At 40.7% G+C, this 21,132-nt stretch overlaps 1 protein-coding gene and 1 long non-coding RNA gene across 2 annotated transcripts in view; one reads left to right on the top strand and one right to left on the bottom strand.

Annotated features, from left to right (window-relative positions):
* The window catches only part of FGF2 (fibroblast growth factor 2), a 65,208-nt gene that overhangs the window by 17,023 nt on the left and 27,053 nt on the right, over window positions 1-21,132 (top strand). The gene's annotated exons all lie outside the window — the stretch shown is intronic.
* On the bottom strand, window positions 3,644-4,151 carry LOC110261982. The gene is made up of 2 exons (XR_002346435.1): window positions 3,907-4,151; window positions 3,644-3,806 (listed from the first exon to the last, which is right to left on the bottom strand). It is a non-coding gene; the product is annotated as an uncharacterized LOC110261982 (long non-coding RNA).

The raw sequence follows: 21,132 nt of genomic DNA, 5'->3' as shown, positions 1-21,132 counted from the left end.
ATCCCAAGTTCACAAGGATGGTTCAACATTCACAAATCAATTAATGCCATACACCATGTTAACAAAAGAAAAGTCAAAGACCACATGATCATCTCAATAGATGCAGAAAAAGCATTTGACAAATCCAACATCCATTCATGATCAAAACTCTTACCAAAGTGGGTATAGAGGGAACATAACATAATAAAAGCCACTTATGACAAACTACAGCCAATATAATACTCAGTGGAGGAAACCTGAAAGTCTTCCCGCTAAAATCAGGGACAAGACAAGGATGCCCACTATCATCACTTTCATTCAACATAGTATTCAGGGTCATTGCCACAGCCGCCAGACAAGAAAAAGAAATAAAATGTATCCAAATTGGAAGAGAAGAGGTAAAATTGTCACTCTGTGCAGATGACATGATACTATATAGAAAATCTAAGGAATCCACACAGAAACTACTTGATCTGATCAACAAATTCAGCAAAGTAGCAGGATTCAAGATTAACATTCAGAAGTCAATTGCATTCATGCATACTAACAATGAAATATTAGAAAAGGAATATAAACAAATACCTTTTAAAATTGCACCCCTAAAAATTAAATACCTAGGAATAAACCTGACCAATGAGGTGAAAGACTTATAGACTAAGAACTTTAAAAGTTAGTCAAGGAAATTAAAGAGGATTCAAAGAAATGGAAAGATATTCCATGCTCCCAGATTGGAAGAATTAATATTGTTAAAATGGCTGTACTACCCAAAGCAATCCATAGATTTAATGCAATTCCTGTCAAATTGTCCATGACATTTTTCACAGAACTACAGCAAATAATCCAAAAATTTATATGGAACCACAAAACACCCAGAATTGCCAAAACAATCCTGAAGAAAAAAAGAAGCAAGCAGGAGGCATAACTTTCCCAGACTGTAGATAATATTACAAAGCTATAGTAATCAAGACAGTGTGTTACTGGCACAAAAGCAGACTTATGGACCAAGGGAACAGAATGGAGATCCCAGAAATAAACTCAGAGACCTATGGTCAATTAATCTTTGACAAAGGAGGCAAGAATATAAAATGGGAAAAAGACAGTCTCTTCAGCAGGTGGTGCTGGGAAAACTGGACAGCTGCATGTAAATCAATGAAACTAGAACACACCCTCACTCCATGCACAAAAATAGACTCAAAGTGTCCAGGCCACCATCAACCTCCTAGAAGAGGACATAGGCAAAACATTCTCTGAAATCAACCATACAAATGTTTTCCTAGGTCTGTCTCTCAGGGCAATAAAAGTAAAACCAAAAATAAACCAATGCAACCTAAGCAAACTTAGAAGCTTTTGCACAGCAAGGGAAACCATGAAAAAAAAAAAAGAAAGAAAAGATAACCTCCAGAATGGGAGAAAATAGTTGCAAACGATGCAACTAACAAGGCCTAATCTACAAAATAATACAATTCATGCAACTCAAAAGCAAAAAAACCAACAACCCAATTGAAAAATGGGCCGAAGACCTAAACAGACATTTCTCCAAAGAAGATACATGGATGGCCAGCAGGCACATGAAGAAATGTTCAATGTCATTAATTATTAGAGAAATGCAAATCAAAACTACAGTGAGGTGCCACCTCACACCAGTCAGAATGGTTATCATTAATAAGTCAACAAATAACAAATGCGGGAGAGGGTTTAGAGAAAAGAGAATCCTCCTACACTGTTGGTGGGAATGTAAATTGGTAGAACCACTGTGGAAAACAGTATGGAGTTTCCTCAGAAAGCTAAATATAGAACTACCATATGATCCAGGAATTCCACTCCTGGGCATGTATCCAGATAAAACTTTGATTCAAAAAGGTACCCCTATGTTCATTGTAACACTATTCACAACACCCAAGACATGGAAACAATCTAAATGTCCATTGACAAAGGAATGGATTAAAAAGATGTGGTACATATACACAATGGAATACAACTCAGCCATAAAAACAAAATAATGCCTTTGCAGCAACATGGATAGAACTAGATATTCTCATACTAAGTGAACTAAGTCAGAAAGACACATACTGTATAATATCTCTTAATGTGGAATCTAAAATACGGCACAGATGAACCTACATACAGAACACAAATAGACTCGCAGATTTGTGGTCATGGGGGAGTGGGAGGGAGTGGGATGGACTGGGAGTTTGGGGTTAATAGGTGCAAAACTATTACATTTAGAATGGATAAGCAATGAGGTCCTGCTGTAAGCACAGGGAGCTATATCCAATCTTTGTGATAGAACATGATGGAAGAAAATATGAGAAAAAGAATGTGTGTATATATGTGTGTGTGTGTGTGTGTATATATATATATATATATATATAAAAGAATGTATACATATATATATATATGACTAGGTTACTTTGGTGTATAGCAGAAATTGTTATTATAGTAAATCAACTATAATAACAAAAGTGAAAAAAAAAAAAACTGGTTCTTGTGATTTTGGATGCTGGCAACCTGTCTGACTGGAGACCCAGAGAAGAGCCCATATATGTGGTTCAAGTTCAAAAGGCTGTCTGCTGGCAGAATTCCTCTTGCTCAGGGAAGACAAGTCTTTTATTCTACTCAGGTCTTCAGGTGATTGGATGTAGCCACCCACAATATGAAGTTCAGTCCTCTTTATTCAAAGTCTACCAGTTTAAATATAATTCTCATTCAAAAATACCCCCATGGAAACATCCAGAATAATGTTTGACCAAAAGTCTGGGCACTGTGACCTAGCCAAGAAACACATGAAATTAACAATCACTGGGCCCTAATTGGCCTAAGTCCTAGACTGGCCCGAGTGTCCAGTCCTGGCTTGGTTAGGACCACATTATTCATAGCAGTAGCCCATGATATTGGGTGAAGGGTCTTGATAGAGAGGCTGGGCTGGGCCCCTGTTATTTTTGAGGTTTGCTCTGGTCCCCAGCTCACCACTGAGACCCCAAGGAGGCTCCTCCTTCCGTGACTGGTGCTGGCCAGGAAACATGGAAGGTAGCTTCTGCCTTTTCCTCTAAATGGAGCTGTAGTTGACATATAGCATTGTATCAGTTTTAGTTACACAGTGTAAGGGTTTGATATATTTTGTGAAATGATCACTACAGTAAGTTTAGTTAACATACATCTTCCCACATAATTATAGTTTTTTTTAATTTTAATTTTTTTTAACAGTGGGAACTTTTACGATCTACACTCATAGCAACTTTCAGTTATATAACACATTATTGTTAACTGCAGTCACCAGGCTATACATTACATCCCTAGAACTTATTTATCTTATACTTGGAAATTTGTACATTTAGACCACCTTTACCCATTTTGTCCACTCCCAGCCTCCTGCCTCTGGCAATTGGTCAATCAGTCAATCAATTCTCTGTATCTATAGGTTCAGTCTGGTCTTGTCCGACTTACTTCACTTAGCATGATGCCATAAGGTCCATCCTTAAGGATGTTATCACAAATTGCAGGATTTTCTCCTTTTTCATTGTTGAATAATATTCCTCTGTGTGTGTATTTCTCATTTTCTTTATCCATTCATCCATCAATGATGGGCACTTAAGTTGTTTCCATGTCTTGGATATTGTAAATAATGCTGCAGTGAGCATGGGTACAGATTTTTTCAAGTTAGTAAATTTGTTTTGGTATAAATACCCACAAGTGGAATTGTTAGATCATATGGTAATTTCATTTTTAATTTTCTGAGGAACCTCTGTACAGTTTTTCATTAGCATTTTTCTTCTGGTTCTTTTTCCTTCTCCCAACATGTGTGGGTTAGTTTTGCTTCTTTAGGATTCCTGAAAACAAAAATATTGATCCTATTCCAGAAGGAAGGGTATTATTAAATTAAGCAAATAAACAAAAAAGGATTCCCAACAAGATTACAGTAATACTTACATGTGGAGATGCTTCAGGCTGCTGATGCCTGTGGCCACAGACAGGGTTAATGCTGTCCCTGGTCTCTGTCAACTTCCACCTGCTCCATAGGCTCCTCTGCTTGTCCCTCATCCCAGGAGGGAACTGGGCCTCAGATGCCTGTTCCTGAGGACCGATCAGCAGAGGGGAGTTGAAGCTGCAATCTGATAAGGAAGAATAGGTACTGTTTTTTTTTGTTGTTGTTGTTGTTGTTGTTTGTTGCTATTTCTTGGCGTCGCGCATATGGAGTTCCAGTAGGGTCGATCGAGCTGTAGCCACGCTACGCCAGAGCACAGCAACGCAGGATCCAGCCGAGTCTGCACCTACACACAGCTCACGCACGCCGGATCGTTAACCCTGAGCAGGCAGGATCGAACCCGCACCTCATGGTTCTAGTCGATTCGTTAACCACTGCCACGACGAATCCTGTTTTGTTTTTTAAGTCATATTCTAGTCTGTGTTTGCAGATGTTTATTGCTTCTGTCATAGCGTCACCCTCTTTTCCTTGTGGAGGAAAATCAACACTGATTAGAAGCAGAGATAGTAGCATAATTAGAGGCACTTATGGTGCAGATTGTCTGTGCCTCTAAGTCCAGCATGACACAGAAGTAAGGGAAAGGGGAAATCAGGTGCCCTTCTATTTAACAGAATAAGTCCCTGGCAGTGCTGGGAGAGAGCTGGGCACGTGATGGGGTACGATTAGGTGGTGGGCCAAGAGCAGGGGAGTTTTCCAAGTACTGCTGGTCTCCTGGTCCTGTACCCTGGACAGTTGGGTCCCCTTGAGTGGCTCTTTCTTTATGTCCTCAGGGACCAGGTACAGAGACTAAAAGGCCATGCCAGACATTATCATCAGATACACAGAGATTTCAGTGTGCTGATTTGGCAGCAAAATGGAGCAAAATGACAAACCCTCTTTGGTGGTTTAGTTGCTATTTTAAAAAAAAAGACAAACATGTCCACTAAATGGTGAGCTTGGCTTGGCCAGCACAGTGTGAGTGAATGATTTTTTTTTTTTTTTTTGGCTATGGGAACATTGAGGGACTTTATGTCTGTGATAGTCATTTTTTTCTTTGAAGTAAGAGGCAGGGTTATTTGTATCGGAGAGAGGAGTGTGGCAGTGGGCTTGGGCCCGTAGAATGTGGTGGAAGTTTCATGGCTGTTGTAGGGAGTGGGAGAGGACAGAGGCCGGGGATACGCCCACCGTTGCTGAACACTTGCTGTGGGCTAGAGACCCACCTTCCTAATGACACCAGTCTGGGTGGTTGTGTTACTTCCAGGTACGTTTCCATTGTGTGTGTTCAACAGTGCAGGTGCCAGAATGGAGAAGCCAGTTGGCTATATCGATCCAAAAAAGTGCTAGAAAGAAAAAGCAGAACTAATTGATGCCCCACAGAGTTTAGAGTGATAAGGAAGGGAAGCCCAAGAGGCTGTGGATGGGTAGATAAATGTGGAGTCAGTTTCTGTTAAGTCAATGAGGCTGAAAAACCATCTGAAGAAAGGGGGTTACCCCATTTTGGAGTTTGGTTACCCCATTTTGGTGGCATGGCCATGAGAGGGGTGAATGCAGGTTACTAGACTCAATAAGCCAAAGATTTTTGAGGCTGGGTTGTTGGACAGTGAAGTCTTTCTGGATGATGACAAGAGCTGTGGGGTACCAAATTCCAAGGTCGACAGTGGCCACTCAGTAGATAGCACTGACAAGGAGGAAGAGAGAGTATGGACCTTGGAGGAGGAAAGACTTGAGTATGGTGATGGGAAATTAATAGTGTAGATGGTAGGGAGCCAGAAAAAGGCTTCATACACTAAGAGGGGAAAGGCCTGATCCCAGATGAAAATGGCTGGACCTGGTGTGCGTAGCTCCCAGTGGTGTTCTAGTGGCCTGTGATATCCAGCAGGCCTTAGGATTTCAGTGTTGCAAGGAGGGAAGTCTGGATGGGGTAAGGAAAACATCTTTTGGTCAAGGCAACCATTTTCTCTTTTTTAAAACTTCATTGTTGGAATAGGTGATCTATAAAGCACCTTCCTGGTTTAGAAGTACTTTCCATGAATCTGAAAAAATGTAAATCAGGGATACGATTCCCTTGTATTGCCCAGCTGGAAGAACATGGCTAGAGTCTGAATAATCTTTTTTCCATGTGAAAATCACCATTCCCATAGAGATAAAAAATAGAATACTTTAGAAATTCTTGGGGAAGAGTAGACAGTTACAGTAAAAGGTGTGAGCTGAGCAAAGTGAGATATATTTTGCATCTGGTCTTGGAACAGTTTATTTGCTGGGTGACTCCCTTCCATGCCTGAGATAAAAGGTTTCAGTTCAGAGCATCTCAAGCAGTGCCTAAAAGCTTTCTTTATACCTCCAAAAATAATGCTAGGACAGTCTTGGAGGACTTTATAGATGTCTGATTTTTTTTTCTTTTCTTTTACATATCTTTTGGAGGAAGCAGAAAGAATAAATCAAGGGAGCAGACAGGGTAAAGAGGGGAAGAAGAAAGAGAAGAAATAAACACACACCCGAGAATATGAAAGAGAAGATTTAGGCTGAAACAGACGTTCATATTAAAAACTTTTGAGTAATTAGTAGTATGAGGCTCTTGGCATTCTCTCCAGAGAGTGGTTTCAAATCTGAGAAGCAGAAAGGAGTAAAAGAAAACAAAATGACGACTTTCCGTGGCACAGGGGAAGGAAATAGGTTTAGTAATTGTGATTTTAGGCTTCTTTTTTGGGATGGATGTGTGAATGCTAGAGCCAGATGGTATTTGCTTTGCTATTTGTGTACTTTTGTGACTTTTTTTTTTTTTTGTAACTTTAAACTGTAGCAATTAACCCTTTTTCTTAAAAGGAATAACAAGACATAGTATAAGATTTTCTTTGGGAAGATAAATCCCCTTCTTGCCATTTTCCTCCATCTGCCTTCTTTCCCCCACTCTTTCCATCCTCACACAACGAATTGCTTGGAACAAGCACAGTTTCAGCATGATTCCAACCACCTATTCCTTGAAGAATGGCAGATGAGGGAATGGTAGAGTGACACAGGGCAGTGATGCTCAGCAAGAGAGGAGGATTGGGTCTGCTGACCTTTGACCTTGGGCCATTAGGTACCCTCTGGCAAAAGCAATTCAGCAACCTTGGACTCTGCTTCCTTATCTTTATTTGTTTATTTATTTATTTAGGGATGCACCTGTGGCATATGGAGAGTCCCACGCTAGGGGTCAAATCAGAGCTACAACTGCCCACCTATACCACAGCCACAGCAATGTCAGGTCCAAGCCACGTCTGCGACCTACACCATGGCTCACGGCAATGCCAGATCCTTAATCCACTCAGCGAGGCCAGGGATTGAACCTGGAACCTCATGGTTCCTAGTCAGATTTGTTTCCACTGTGCCATGACGGGTACTCCTGTCCTTATCTTTGACTGAAAAGTCTGCACTAGGTGATTTCTAATGGCTGAGCTCTAGGGATTTTTGACCCAAATTCTGCTGGAGGGTCAAAGAATGAGTTTGGGAGAAGGGCCGACAACGTCCTCAGAAATAGGTCTGGCCAAAGGGAGAGTGTATGAGCCCAGAAAAGAGAGCACCTCATTATGGAGATGGCCTGACAGTGATGATCCTGGAGTGAAGGATGTGTGAGGCCAACAGGTGACTCGAAATATGGCTGTAGGAGATGCTGCTGTAGTCAGGGTTGAAGTACATAGGTAGATCAACAGGCAGGAACTGCCTTTCTCACTAGGGGCTAGTCCTTAACCAGAATGTGGTGAACAGCTGTTCTTGAAATTAGAGAAAAATGCAAAGCTGTAATCAAGTCATTCTTTCTGGCCCAGCTCTGTCCTCAGTCCCCGTTCCCTTTTATTCTCACTCCTCCATGGAGGTCATTCTCATGGCTTCATCTTTCACACTTGTGCAGGTAAAAGGTAGACCCGAGTTTAATGTTTCAGCTGTACCTTGCTCGTTTTTCTTTTCTTTTCTTTTCTTTTTTTTTTTTTTTTTTTTTTCTGTTTTGGCCACCCCCATAGCATATGTATGGAGATCCCCAGTCAGGGATCAGATCCAAGTCACAGTTGCAACCTACACTACAGCAGTGGCAATACTGGATCCTTAACCCTCTGTGCTGGGGATTGAACCCGTATCCCAGTGCTCCAGAGATGCTGCCGATCCCGTTGCCCCATAACCAGAACTCCTGTATCTTTCCAGTCATACGATCTTGGGTAAATTACTTCATTTCTTTGAGTATCAGTTTCTTCATCTGCCAAGTAGGAATACTAGCTAATAATAGCTACTGTGTTAATATTGTTGTATTAATATGGCTGATAGTAAGCCCTTAATGGATGTTAGCAGTGACTATCGTTATTCTTCCTAAAGCTTCTTTTGCAGACTTCTATCTCATTTGTCCTACGAGCTTCAGTTATCTCTTGCTGTGTAACAAACATCTCAAAATTGAATGGCCTAAAATTATTATTTTATTATTTCTCATGATGCTGTGGATTGAGTGTAGTTCAGCTGGATGGTTCTTCTGTTGGTGTGGTTTGGGATTCCTCATGCAGCTGCAGTTAAATGGTGGCTGGAACAGAAATATGTAAGATGACTTTACTTACGTGTCAGTGCCTTGGCAGGGGAACTGGAACCCCAGTGATCTCTTTCTTTCTTCATGTGGTCTCTCCATGAGACCAACTTGGACTTCTTTACATATTGCTGGATTGTAAGAGCAAAGCTCCAACGTGTAAGCACTGTTTACATCATGTTTGCTAATATCCCATGGACCAAATTCAGTCAACGCGGCCCAAGACTAGAGTCAATATGGGAGGGGCTACACAAGGTATGACCATCAAGAGGTGTGGTTCATTGGAGCACCCAAATAAGTCTCTACCACATCCAGTTTCCAAACCCCAACTGTCTGGAAAACATCTTCACTTGGATGTCACTCTCTTAGCTTGAACCTAAGTAATTCACTTCCAATCAAATAAGCAATTCATTGTTCTCATTGATGAGCATGGAGCTGGTGCTGGGTCATTGTACCAACTTCCCCCCCACATTATTCCATCAATTTTCATATTTCCGAGTTGAAAACTTAGACAGCTTTTCCCACTTTGTTGTTTTTGTTTTTTAACCAAAATCCAGACTTCATGAAACCCTGACATTTATTCCTTTATTCTCCACCCTCACTTCCACTGTGGAAGTCCACAGCCTTATTATCTCACACATAAACTGTTGCACTAGTCTTTCAGTTAGATTTTCTTTAAATACTGCTTTCAGTCAGATACCTTTCTTTCTAAGAACATACAACGTATTTGTAGTTCTTAATGCATTAAATCTAACCTATTGCATTAAACCTGCTTGTTTTTCCGAAGCCCTTATTTATCTGACCCCACTTCATTTATACAACTCTTTTTTCCACAATTGTATGTTTATCCATCTTTGAGAATCAGATAGGGAAGGAGGGAAGGTACTTAATGAAAGAGTTTAAGTCAAACTATCAGATAAATATCTTTGAGCACAGAGGAGGATGGAAGAGGTAATGTGGAGACAGAACAGAAATCCTGAAGATAAAATGTACAGTGGAAGGGATTTTATTTTTGGTGTTTGTGTTTTTCAGAATTAGGTAGAAGGACAAGGAAGAAATAGGTAGTTCAGGAGGTTGGAAATTAGATCCCTTATAATGGATCTTAAGTTTCCTTAAGTTGAAAAAATCTGGAACTTTTTGTTGCACTACTCCTGGCTCAATTGAGTTTTATATCCATGCAGTCAGATTTGATTGTTCAAAGTGGTGCTAGATGTATGTCTAATGCTGTGCTTGGCACACACTGAGTGCCTTATAAAGGTTTGTTTGTTGAAGAATGTAAGCAAAAGGAGTTCCATTGTGGTTTGGCAGTAAGGAACCTGAGTAGCATCAATGAGGTTGCCGTTTCAATCCTGGCCTTGCTCAGTGGGTTAAGGATCTGGCATTGCCATGAGTCTGTGGTGTAGGTCACAGACGAGGCTCAGATCTCACCTTGCTGTGGCTGTGGTGTAGGCCAGCAGCTATAGCTCTGATTTGACCTAGCCTGGGAACTTGCATATGCCGTGGGTGCGGCCCTAAAAAAGCAAAATAATACATACATACATACAAACACATTGGTTAAGCACTCAGTGCATGTGCTCTGGATGCTGACCGAGGCTTAGCTGACTCCACCGTACAGTGAAAGCACCTGTTTCTTCTGTAGATGGAGCATACAAAATGTGTTAGGAACATGGGAAGAAAAACTCATTATAATTTTTTCTTTGTTAGCTCTATAAGCCTGTTGGATCAGATAAAATTTAAAAAATAGGACATTGGAAGAATAGCTTTCTGTTCATATGAGGAAACAACATTTTGAAGGTATAAACATAGAAAGGCATTAACCTAGTGGAAGTTGAACAAGCCTATTCAGTTAGTCCCTGATATTATTCTGACACCATTCGTTTTCATTCCGAAGGCCTTTATTTTTGTGAGACCAGTGATAGTACTGAATGAACATCAGTAATGGAGCTGCCGTGTAAGGAAAAGGCTAACTTTTGGGAAGAATCTCTCCCGCTCCACCAACTTTCAACCACAGTTTCAAATACCGTATTTTAAGAACTTAACTCCAGAGTATCCACTTAACTTTATTAACTTGGACTTCAAGGCAGCTGCATTCTTTGGGGTGGAGCCATGCTCATCTTTTACTGTGACCCTCTTTTATTCCTTTAACTTCTCACCACAGCCGGAGGGGCCTTGTTCCTTCCTGGAGACTTTGAGGCCGAGGAACCGTTTCCAATTTCCTCCTAAATCCACCCAGCGATGTCATGCAGGGGATGCAGTGGAGAGTTTTCCTTGGGAGGGCCTCCTCAGTTTTGGAGATGGGCCTCGAGCTCTTGGCTGCAAGCAGGGTTTTCCAAAGTGGAGGCCGCAGAAATGCTCGTCATTGAATGAGAGACGTGCCGCCCAGGCTATTTTCATGAAGGTCAAAGAAAACTCTCTTGTCTTAAGCCTGCTTTGAAAGGTGTTTTCCTAATGATTTTACCAGTCAAATAGAATGACTGTGTGGGAGAGTGTAGTTAAATAACTGGAACACTCTGGGCAGCTTCCCTTCTCCACCCTGTGCCCCTACTTGCCTTTCCCCCGAAGCTCCTCCTTTCCCAGACACACACTTGCTGCTCTGTTTTCTGTTCTGGAGCTGCCTGAATTGTGTGATTTTTGTAGATGAATGTGAACTCTTCAATCCAGAAAGAAGTGCCAGGAACACAAACAGCTAATTGGCATTCACCCCTAGGGGAGGCGCATGACCAGCCAAGCTGGTTGCATTATCTCCGTGGGGCACGTAGCTTTGAGAGAGACCTCAGATCTCTCAAATCAGCCGAGAAGCATTTTCAAAAGGTAGACAGAACTGCCAGAAAAGGCTGTAATCGGGAGGTGCTCTATCTTTTGCGTATGTTGGACTGATTGTGAAAATACTTGCCTGAGACAGTTTGTATTTTTGCCATTAATCTGAGTTAATTTGCCGTTTATCTGAGCTGCTTGTGACTTCAGGGTAGTCTGGCCAGGTCAATAGTCTTTGAAACAGGGATTTCAGATGGGTGATCCACAGGCCAATTTCCAATGACAGCAAACTGAGTGTGTGTATGTGTGTGTGAGAGAGAGAGAGAGAAAGAGGCGAGAGAGCGCACCTGGCTGGTGCTGAGTATTGGCTGCCCCGTCACTTCGGGGTGTATATTCTCTGGTTTATCAGTCCCCACTATTCCCTTCTCCTAGTCTTTCTTTTGTTGTTGTTGTTGTTGTTGCTATTTCTTGGGCCGCTCCCGCGGCATATGGAGGTTCCCAGGCTAGGGGTCCAATCGGAGCTGTAGCCACCAGCCTACGCCAGAGCCATAGCAACGCGGGATCCGAGCCGCGTCTGCAACCTATACCACAGCTCACGGCAACGCCGGATCGTAACCCACCGAGCAAGGGCAGGGACCGAACCCGCAACCTCATGGTTCCTAGTCGGATTCGTTAACCACTGCGCCACGACGGGAACTCCCTCCTAGTCTTTCTTATCACCAGGCTGCTTCTCTCTAGTATGGTACTCATACGGCCCCTAAGCCTTTGAGTTATGCTTTTAGTGTAAGTATTTTCAGTGGTCCTTGAATGCTGAACTCCATTTACTCTGAGACAAACCAAAGGAGTTGATAAGCATTTTTCAAGAATTGATTTGTATAAAATTTAGAAATATCAACTCTTGTTTTTCAGTAAAAATATTTCTTAGCTTCTAGCAGGGGCCAACCCTGACCGAAGGCCTGTCTGTTTCAACAGTTTGGTCCATATTAGGCTGTGGACTCCCCCAGGGGCCTGTCTGCTGTCCATCTCCTCCGACAACAGAACAGCTCTCCTGAAACTTGGTGTTTCCACCTCCAGCTTTGAAGGCCTCTGTTGGAAGACGTCTTCTCATAAGTAGCACAGATGCCTGCTCCAGGAGCCCATGTGCTTCCTGTTTAGTCGGTAAACATTAGAAGAAATATGAAGAAATGTGAAGGGACCACATGTTTTGGAGTTACCAGCGCAGTTCTTAGCATTCTTTTACTGATGAAAATTATGAGGATCTCTAGTATTCAGCTGTCTGAGGCATAAAAAATCTTTTTGTCTTGCCTTTACATAACTCCTTTCTGCTGCCTAACTTTTTAATATGGCAACAAACAGCAAAAGTGATATCTGAACGTCATCCTTCTCTCCTCTGCCTCTTGTACCTTCACCATCTAGTGGAAGTATTCAGAGGCTATGAATAGAAACTGAAAGAACTTGAGAACCCTTGGAGGCAGAATAGCCCATAGACCATGTAATGAGCCTCTGAATAACTGCGAATTTGATGAGTATAATAAGCCATCAAAAAAGAAGAATTTCCAGGGAGTTCTCGTTGTGGCTCAGCAGTAACAAACCTGACTAGTATACATGAAAATGCGGATTCCATCCTGGCCTTGCTCAGTGGGTTAAGGATCCGGCATGGCTGTGAGCTGTAGTGTAGGTCACAGACATGGCTTGGATCCTGTGTTGCTGTGGCTGTGGTACAGGCCAGTAGCTGCAGCTCTGATTTGACCCTAGCCTGGAAACTTCCAGATGCTGCAGGTGCAGCCTTAAAAAAAGCAAAAAATTTTAAAAAAGGCAAAACAAAAAGAATTTTCAAATAGTGATTCATCTTAGAATCATTTCATATTTTCCTCATGATTATTACAGTAAAATCATTAAATTATAGTGTTAACTGAAATAGTGCATCAGATTTGATACTGTATTGTAATGTGTTTCATTCCACATACCCAGATAGGACTGAGCACATAGTGAGCCCACAACAAGCTGTAGAATAGAAAAACCTACACACATCGGAAGCTAATTATTTGGTCTATGGTCTATTCTACCTGTGGATTCTTAATTCTGTCTATTCTGTTCTACCGTGGAAAGGGAAGGTACAGTAAAAATAATGTCTAGAGGAGTCTATCTTCTTTACATTTCTTGCTTTGATTTTTTTCTCTTAAATAATTTTTTGTATCTTAAAGCACATATTTCTAGTCTTAGTATAAAGCCAGATGATTTGAACTAGTTGGCTGATGTTTTTAAAAATAATTTTTTTAAAAATGTGAGGTAATTGGAGTTCTTATTGTGGCTCAGTGGTTAATGAACCCAACTAGTATTCATGAGGATGCAGGTTTGATCCCTGGCACTGCTCAGTGGGTTAAGGATCTGGCGTTGCCGTGAGCTGTGGTGTAGGTTGCAGACACAGCTCAGATCCCAAGTTCCTGTGGCTGTGGTGTAGGCTGGCAGCTGCAGCTCTGATTTGACCCCTAGCCTGGGAACCTCCATATGCCACGGGTGCAGCCCTAAAAAGACAAAAGAAAGAATGTGAGGTAATGGTAGATTCACATGGAGTTATAAGAAGTAATACAGAGATTCCATGTTCCTCTGCCCAGTTTTCCCTAAGTTAACATCTTGCAGCGCCTTTTACGATAATCACACCAGGGTATGGGCACTGACACAGCTGAGACCCAGAACACTTCCATCATCACAAGGGTTCCTCAGGTTGTCTTTTTATAGCTACATTATTCCCCCCAGCCCCTCCTCTGGCAACTACAAGTCTATTCTCCATTCTACAATTTTGTGGCCAACTTATTTTTAGAAGCATTTCTCCAACACTTGGCTTCCGGGAAGAAAATAGCCTTGAACACTTATATAGCGCTGATGACTTTTGTAGGTGGGAGCTGGTATTTATCCATGCATACTCCCAGTGCTGCTTTGGGTTGCTGTGCCAAGAGACAGTGTTGGGTCCTGAAATCCAGATCACTGAGATGTTGGTACTGCAACTATTCCTGCCAGAAAATGCCCCTGCCAAAAGTTGATGGAATTTTCCCTCCTGAATTACACACCTCCACCAACAGGCTGAGAAATGCCCTGGGTGGCAGGCCTTTCTGGCCTCTTCCTATCACTAGAATAGTCAGATGCTGTCTGGGGTCCCTGGTAGCTGTGGAAAGGATGAGGGAAATGTTTTCTCTCCCTGTCAACCTGTGGTGATTGTTTACTGCTGAGTGTTGAGACTTTGAATGCTTTCTTTTTCTTTTCATCTGTGAAATTATGTTTGCTGCTGTGCAGCTCTGCATTAACCCCCAGTTGTGCTTAGAGATTCTGGAATGCCACAAGGTGCCTAGTACTCTTTCCCCCTTTCTTGCTATCAGTCTGACTTCATTATCTGATGCCACTATAAAGTGAAAGCCGTTGCCATTCTCTCTCTCTCTCTCTTTTTTTTGTGTGTCTTTTTAGGGCCACAACCATGGCATATGGAGGTTCCTAGGCTAGGGTCGAATCGGAGCTATAGCTGCCAGTCTATGCCACAGCCACAGAAACACCAGATCAGAGCCGCATCTGCAACCTACACCATAGCTCACAGCAATGCTGGATCCCTAACCCTCTGAGTAAGGCCAGGGATCAAACCTGGGTCCTCAGGGATGCTGGTCGGATTTCTTTCCACTGAGCCACAACAGGAACTCTGCCATTGCCTTTCTTAAACAGCTGTGTTGCTAGAAGAAGCAGGAATCACCTATGTCTACAGCTTTTTCAAGCCCATGTTACACTTGTTCTTATCTGTAGCCCACCTTGCTCAAACAAGTCCACTTTAGGATTTGAAGTATGAGACCCAGTAGGGGAGATAGTACAGAGAATTGATTTTTGTAGGTTTTTATGGTTTGGAATTCCTGTCATAAATCAGATGTACACTTTCACTTTTTTTAATTGAAGAAATTAAATGATACGGCTTAGATGTAAATGGCAAGAAACTTGGTATTTCAGACATATTATATTATACTTACTTTGATATGAACAATTTCGAATATTTTGAGTTTTGTAACCCTAATGCCTAGCATAGCATCTAGTACACTGTACACTCGAAAAGTGTTGGCTATTCTTGAAGAGGATTCTAAAATTTATTCAGTTACAAAAAGGAGTGAGCGTGACCACACCCAGAGTTGTTAATTATCCTGCAAAAATCACATCAGTATATCTATGTCAGATAATCAGATGGTTAAATATTCTTCAAGTCTTAAGTCCCTTAATTTAAGTAGACACAATTTCTACTTTGTGGATGTAAGAATTGATACAGAGGAAGCTTTAATGGACTCCTAAAGTCATGTCCTGTGTAGTATGAAGGAATTGATGGATTTCAATGGACCCTTCTCTCTTTTGCTTTCTTCCTATTTTTTCTTTCCTTCCTAGTATGTCCAATATTAACCTTTTTTTTGTAAACTGAGGAGTTGCTAAGAATTTTAATGAATTACCTCTCAGTTGTTCTTATGTATTAACTTTAACCAGCCACTTGAGTTGTGAAGAGAAGGGAATGCGTGGTTTTTGGGTTCTGGGTTGATATATGGAAGGAAGTAAAAAAAAATGAGGGTTTAATGACAGGGACTGTGTCAAACTTGTTAGTCAGATTTGTGTTTTGTCCTCACAAAAAAGGAACGAAGGAATAAATAAATTTAGGTTGGTGTTCTTTGTTATCTGATTATTACCTCTGGTATTTCATATACATATGGAGATTTAAAGTTTCTCATTTTCAGCAGATGAGTTTCCTTTGCTATGTAGGCTCTTTTGTCAGTTATCTGTGCATTAAAAAGTTTTCAGTGCCTTGTCTTCAGCATTACCTTGGACGATTCCTGATAGAAGACTAGGAATGAGTGGGTTATGCCTTGGAATTCAGTTATCAGTTACTCATGAATTCTGGTTCCAAGAAGACTTCTGAACCTGACTCAGTTACTTTTTAGCTCCCAAACATAATTTTATTGGAAAGTTGACACCCTCTATCACTAAGTTTTAAATTAATATATTTGTTTTGAATGAGTCAGTAAGAAATTAAAATGTGTGCTATGTTTTAGATGAGGATATCAGGAAGATGAGTACTTGTCATCTGTAAACCTATATAGTGAACACTGAAATATAGTATTAGACAGCTGCTTTCCGGCTATTTTCATATACTAATTAAGTTTCTCTTTGCTTCGACTTCAGATTATTTAAATGAGAAGTAACAGTAATGCTGGCCCAACTAAAGCACCACCATGCAGTTATCACCAAGATGTAAGCTCCATGAGGACAGAGACTTTGTTGATCTTGGTTACTCTTGTATTTCTGTCTTTTAGAGGAGTTCCTGACACATAAGGCAACCAATACTATTTTGTTGAACAAATGAATGAACAGAGGATAATGTATTGAGAAACTGTACTCTTAGTTTTCACTCTCCCCTAGTTTTCTACTTCTGACCACTCTCTTAGGGAGTCATTAAATTTATAGACTATTCGGAAGGAGAAGTGACATCTTAACTATATTGAGTCTTCCCATTTGTATTCATGCACACCTCCCCTTCTAAGTCTTTTCAAAATGACTTTCAGTAAAGTTTTATAATTTTCTCCAAAAAGACCTAGTTACCTCTAGTTATTATATCAAATGGTATCTTTTAAAAAATATTAATTACATGTTCTACCAGTTTGTTGTAGGTTATAGAAACTCATTTGATTTTTATGTATTCTTTTATCAAGCAACCTTGCCGAAGTATTTCTAGAAGTTCATTTGTATTTTATTTTGATTTTTAAAAAACTTTTTTATTTAGGAATAATTATAAATTTATAGAAGAGTTGCAAAGATTTTACAAGATCCCCCTGTACCTTTCACGCAACTTTTTTTTTTTTTTTTTTTTTTTTTAGGGCTGCACCTGTGTCATATGGAGGCGCCCAGGCTCGGGGTCATATCATAGCTACAGCTGCTGGCCTACACCACAGCAATGCCAGATCCAAGCCGTCCCTGTGACCTACACCACAACTCATAGTAATGCCGGATCCTTAACCCACTGAACAAGGCCAGGGATCAAACCTGCAAACTCATGGATCCTAGGCAGATTTGTTTCCACTGCGCCACAACGGGAACTCCCACTCAACTTTTCCTAAGTTTAGCTTCTTATATAATTGTGGCACTTTTGTCAAAAATTAAAAAAACAAAACGACACCTGAAAAACCAATACTAGTACATTACTGTTACTATAGACTTTATTTGGATTTCACCACTTTTTCCAGAATCGTCCTTTTTCTGTTCCAGGATCCAATCCAGAATATTAGGTTGCATTATTATCTTGATTTTTAATGCAGAAAATTGTACCATCTGCAAAGAGCAACAGTATTGTCCCTTAGTTTCCAAATCTGTGTGTGCCTCCGAGTGTGGTGTCGGTAATAGGTGTGTCTATAGTACGTAGCTGTTGGCGCTGGCGTGGACTGACCACTGCTTTGCAGGCTCTCCTTGCTGTGCCCCCGCTATTCTTCCTGTTAAGTGATGCTGCTTCCCAGGATTCCATCCTTTGCCATTTAATTTGTGCCTGCTACACACTGTTCTGGAACTCATTTTCTATTTCCCTGAGTGGGTGAGGGGCAGGGCAGCCTGTGTGCCCAAGATAGCCACTGTTTGCTAGGACTACCACATCTTTATTTCTAGAATAGATTTCCTTTTGAGCCCCGGATTTGTACAGCTGCCTATCTTCTGGATGTCTGTCTGGATTTTCCACAGGCTTTCAGTGTCCTAAGGGGACGTATCTTATTGTCTTCTCTCACCAACTTGTCCTTCTTCCTGTATTTCTCATAAGAATCACCCAGTTATCCAAGGCAGAGAAACCCATGGCTGAGAGAGAAACCATTCTTTCCTGCCTTCCCTCTTTTTTACCTCTATTACCTTCATTCTCATCTCTACTTTTGTTGCTTTCCTTCATTTCTCACATTTATCAACTTCTCTCCATCTCAACTATTTCATTGAAAACTCTCATTCTTCCGTCATATTTTTTTTTGTCTTAAAAAATTTTTTTTCACTTTTTAGGGTCACACCTGCAGCATTTCAAGTTCCCAGGCTACTAGGGGTTGAACAGAAGCTGCAGCTGCTGGCTGACACCACAGCCACAGCAACATGGGATCTGAGCCTCACCTGCAACCTCTGCTGCAGCTTGTGGCAACGCTGGATCCTTAACCCAGAGTGAGGCCAGGGGTAGAACCTGCATCCTCATGGATGCTAGTTGGATTCTTAACCTGGTGAGCCACGATGGGAATTCCTCATCATTTTTCATACCATTGAACTCCTTAACATAGTTTTCTGAGCCTCTGGCCTCATTTTGCCCTTGATGCCCTCTCCCACAGCACACACAACACCCTCACCTGTGCTGGCTGCACCCATGTCCTTGATGTGTCTTGGCTGTGCCATTCTTTCTGTTTCTCCTCTGCCAGTTTTGTCAGGATGCTTTGGTGGCGTTGTTTTCTCTTTTCCTAACTCCTGCCAATTCCTTAGGTCTCCATTCATTTGTCACCGCTTCCAGGAAGTCTTTTCATCTCTCAGGCTGGGTTAGGTGTACCTTCTCAGGGAGCTTCCGTGTATTTCTCTCATGGCACAGTATTAAGCTTGTTTAGTTATTTATCTGTGTACTATCCCTCTTCTCCTTGATTAATACTGTATGTTCTTCCAGGTCAAAGACTGATGTATTTTCCTTTGTGCTTCCTATTGCTTATTACAGTACCTGGCACATAGCAGTTACTAATTAATGTATATTGAATGAATGAATAAATGTATTCACCATTCTCAGAAACACTTACTTGTCTATTTCCAAAAACCATATTCTTTTACCAGGAACAAACCTTTCTAAGTGTCAGCTTCCTTATTTATAAAAGAGAAGAGTATACTGGGTGATCTCTGAAGTCCTTTACAGTTTTAACGAATTGTAGTTATAATTTTAAGATTTATCGTCCTTGAGCCTATTCAAAAGAAAATGATGCAAATTCTGGATGCAAAACTGAGTTGCAAAATATTTTGAGCTATGCTAGACACGCTGAAATAATAATTTGGCTTTTTGGTTATACGGTGTAACTACATGTGTCAGGTTCTAATGGTCTGAGCACTTGAACATTTGAGTAGTTTACTTTGATCAGTTTCTGTCCCTTTGCTTATATATCTAAATCATTGTAGAAATACTGTAAATTCTCCTTTGCTAAAGATTTTTAGGTAAAAATTAGACAGGTGTGTCTAGTGGATATTGTAGATAGGATTTAAGATGTGATTATTTAATGGTGGAACCCAGTTGACCACTAAGATCTTGCCTAGTAATGAGGTTTCTTCAATTTTGTGGTTTACAGTTTTTGTTTTTATACAACAGAGAAAAAAAGTTGGCTTTTAAGCTTAGATAACACACATTTATTTTTCCAAGTTCATCTCTTAACTGGATTTCATGTCAACATTAGAAAGCCACCACAAGTCTATGTTTATCAAAATTGTTGACTTTTGTGCATCCAAAAACTATATATAGTGGGTGTTCTCCATCTTGCTAAAATGACTTGGGCTGCATCAGTGTCCATGGCCCAATAAAGAAAGATCTTCACCCTCATGAGGGTGTAGACCTTTTTTTTTTTTTAATTTTAACAACTTTTAAACTGTAAAATATGACAGAGGTACAGAGAACCACGTAAAACAAATTTGTACTTCAATGGATTATTAACAGGTGAACATTCTTGTAACTGTCACTCAGGTCAGAAAAAAGAACTTTTCCAGTCACCCTAGAAGCCTCTCTTGTGTTGTCTGTCCCAGTCACAGCCCCTGCCTCCCCAATAAGTGTACAGAGTTTATTTTAATCACTTCTTTGCATTTTTCAATAGTTTCATCACACTGATAGACATCCTTAAGTATCTATTCTAAATAAATAGAAATTAGTATTTTTCTATTTCCAGAGACTACACTGAGGATAATAGCTTCCCTAATTAGGCACAGAAGGGAATTGACCATTTTTATGGTTCTGAAGAGTTGATGATAAAGTTATTCTTCATTTTTCAGAACAACCTTTTTGCTAGCCTGTTTATCTTGTTTCATTTCCTGAAAAGCATGGGAAATTTCGCACGGGAAATTTCACATTGTACTCTTTAGGTGGACATTTAATTTCTTTCCCTATCTTGAAGTACTTGATACTTAAAACTACTCCTTTAAAGAAACTACTCTTCCCTCTCTTCTCCTAGCAAACGAAATGTGTCTTTGGCTTAGACTTTTCGAATGCTGTAAGATCCAGTGGCTTTGCTTATTAAGAATCTTAATGGAAATCCTGTGAAATTGGACTGTGATGATCATTATATAACTACAAATGTGATAAATTCATTTGAGTAATAAAAAAAAGAATCTTCTAAATCTTAGGTATGGTTATTTTATTGTTTTTCCTCCCTGTGAAGGCAGCCTAACATGAAACAGGGACAACGAAAAGGCTGACTGTTATGTAACTAGATTTAATTTCACTGGCCTGGACTGTCCAGTATACCTGAGTACCGGCTGAGATTTCATATTGTGTAGGATCTACAAGTATCTGAAAGACTCTTTCTAGAACATTAACACAGTTTTTAAACTTGTTATGGACTGAATGTTTGTGTTTCTCCCAAATTAATATGTGGAAATCCTAATGCTCAGTGTAATGGTATTAGAAGGTGGGGCCTTTGGGAGATGATTAGGTCATGAGGGTGGAGCCCTTCATGAGTAGGATCAGTGTCTCTGCAAGAGACCCCACAGAGCTCCCTAACCCCTTCATGTGAGCACAATGAGAAGTTTGGCTTTTGTGAACCAGAAAAAGAGCTCTCACTGGACTCCAGATCTAACACCACCTTGACCTTGGATTCCTTAGCCTTCAGAACTGAAAGAGATAAACATTTGTCACTTTAGT

The sequence above is a fragment of the Sus scrofa genome, chromosome 8, assembly GCF_000003025.6.
Source record: "Sus scrofa isolate TJ Tabasco breed Duroc chromosome 8, Sscrofa11.1, whole genome shotgun sequence".
Classification (NCBI taxonomy): Eukaryota; Metazoa; Chordata; class Mammalia; order Artiodactyla; family Suidae; genus Sus; species Sus scrofa.
The sequence above is the reverse complement of the archived record's forward strand: the minus strand, read 5'-3'. Positions and strand labels throughout refer to the sequence as shown.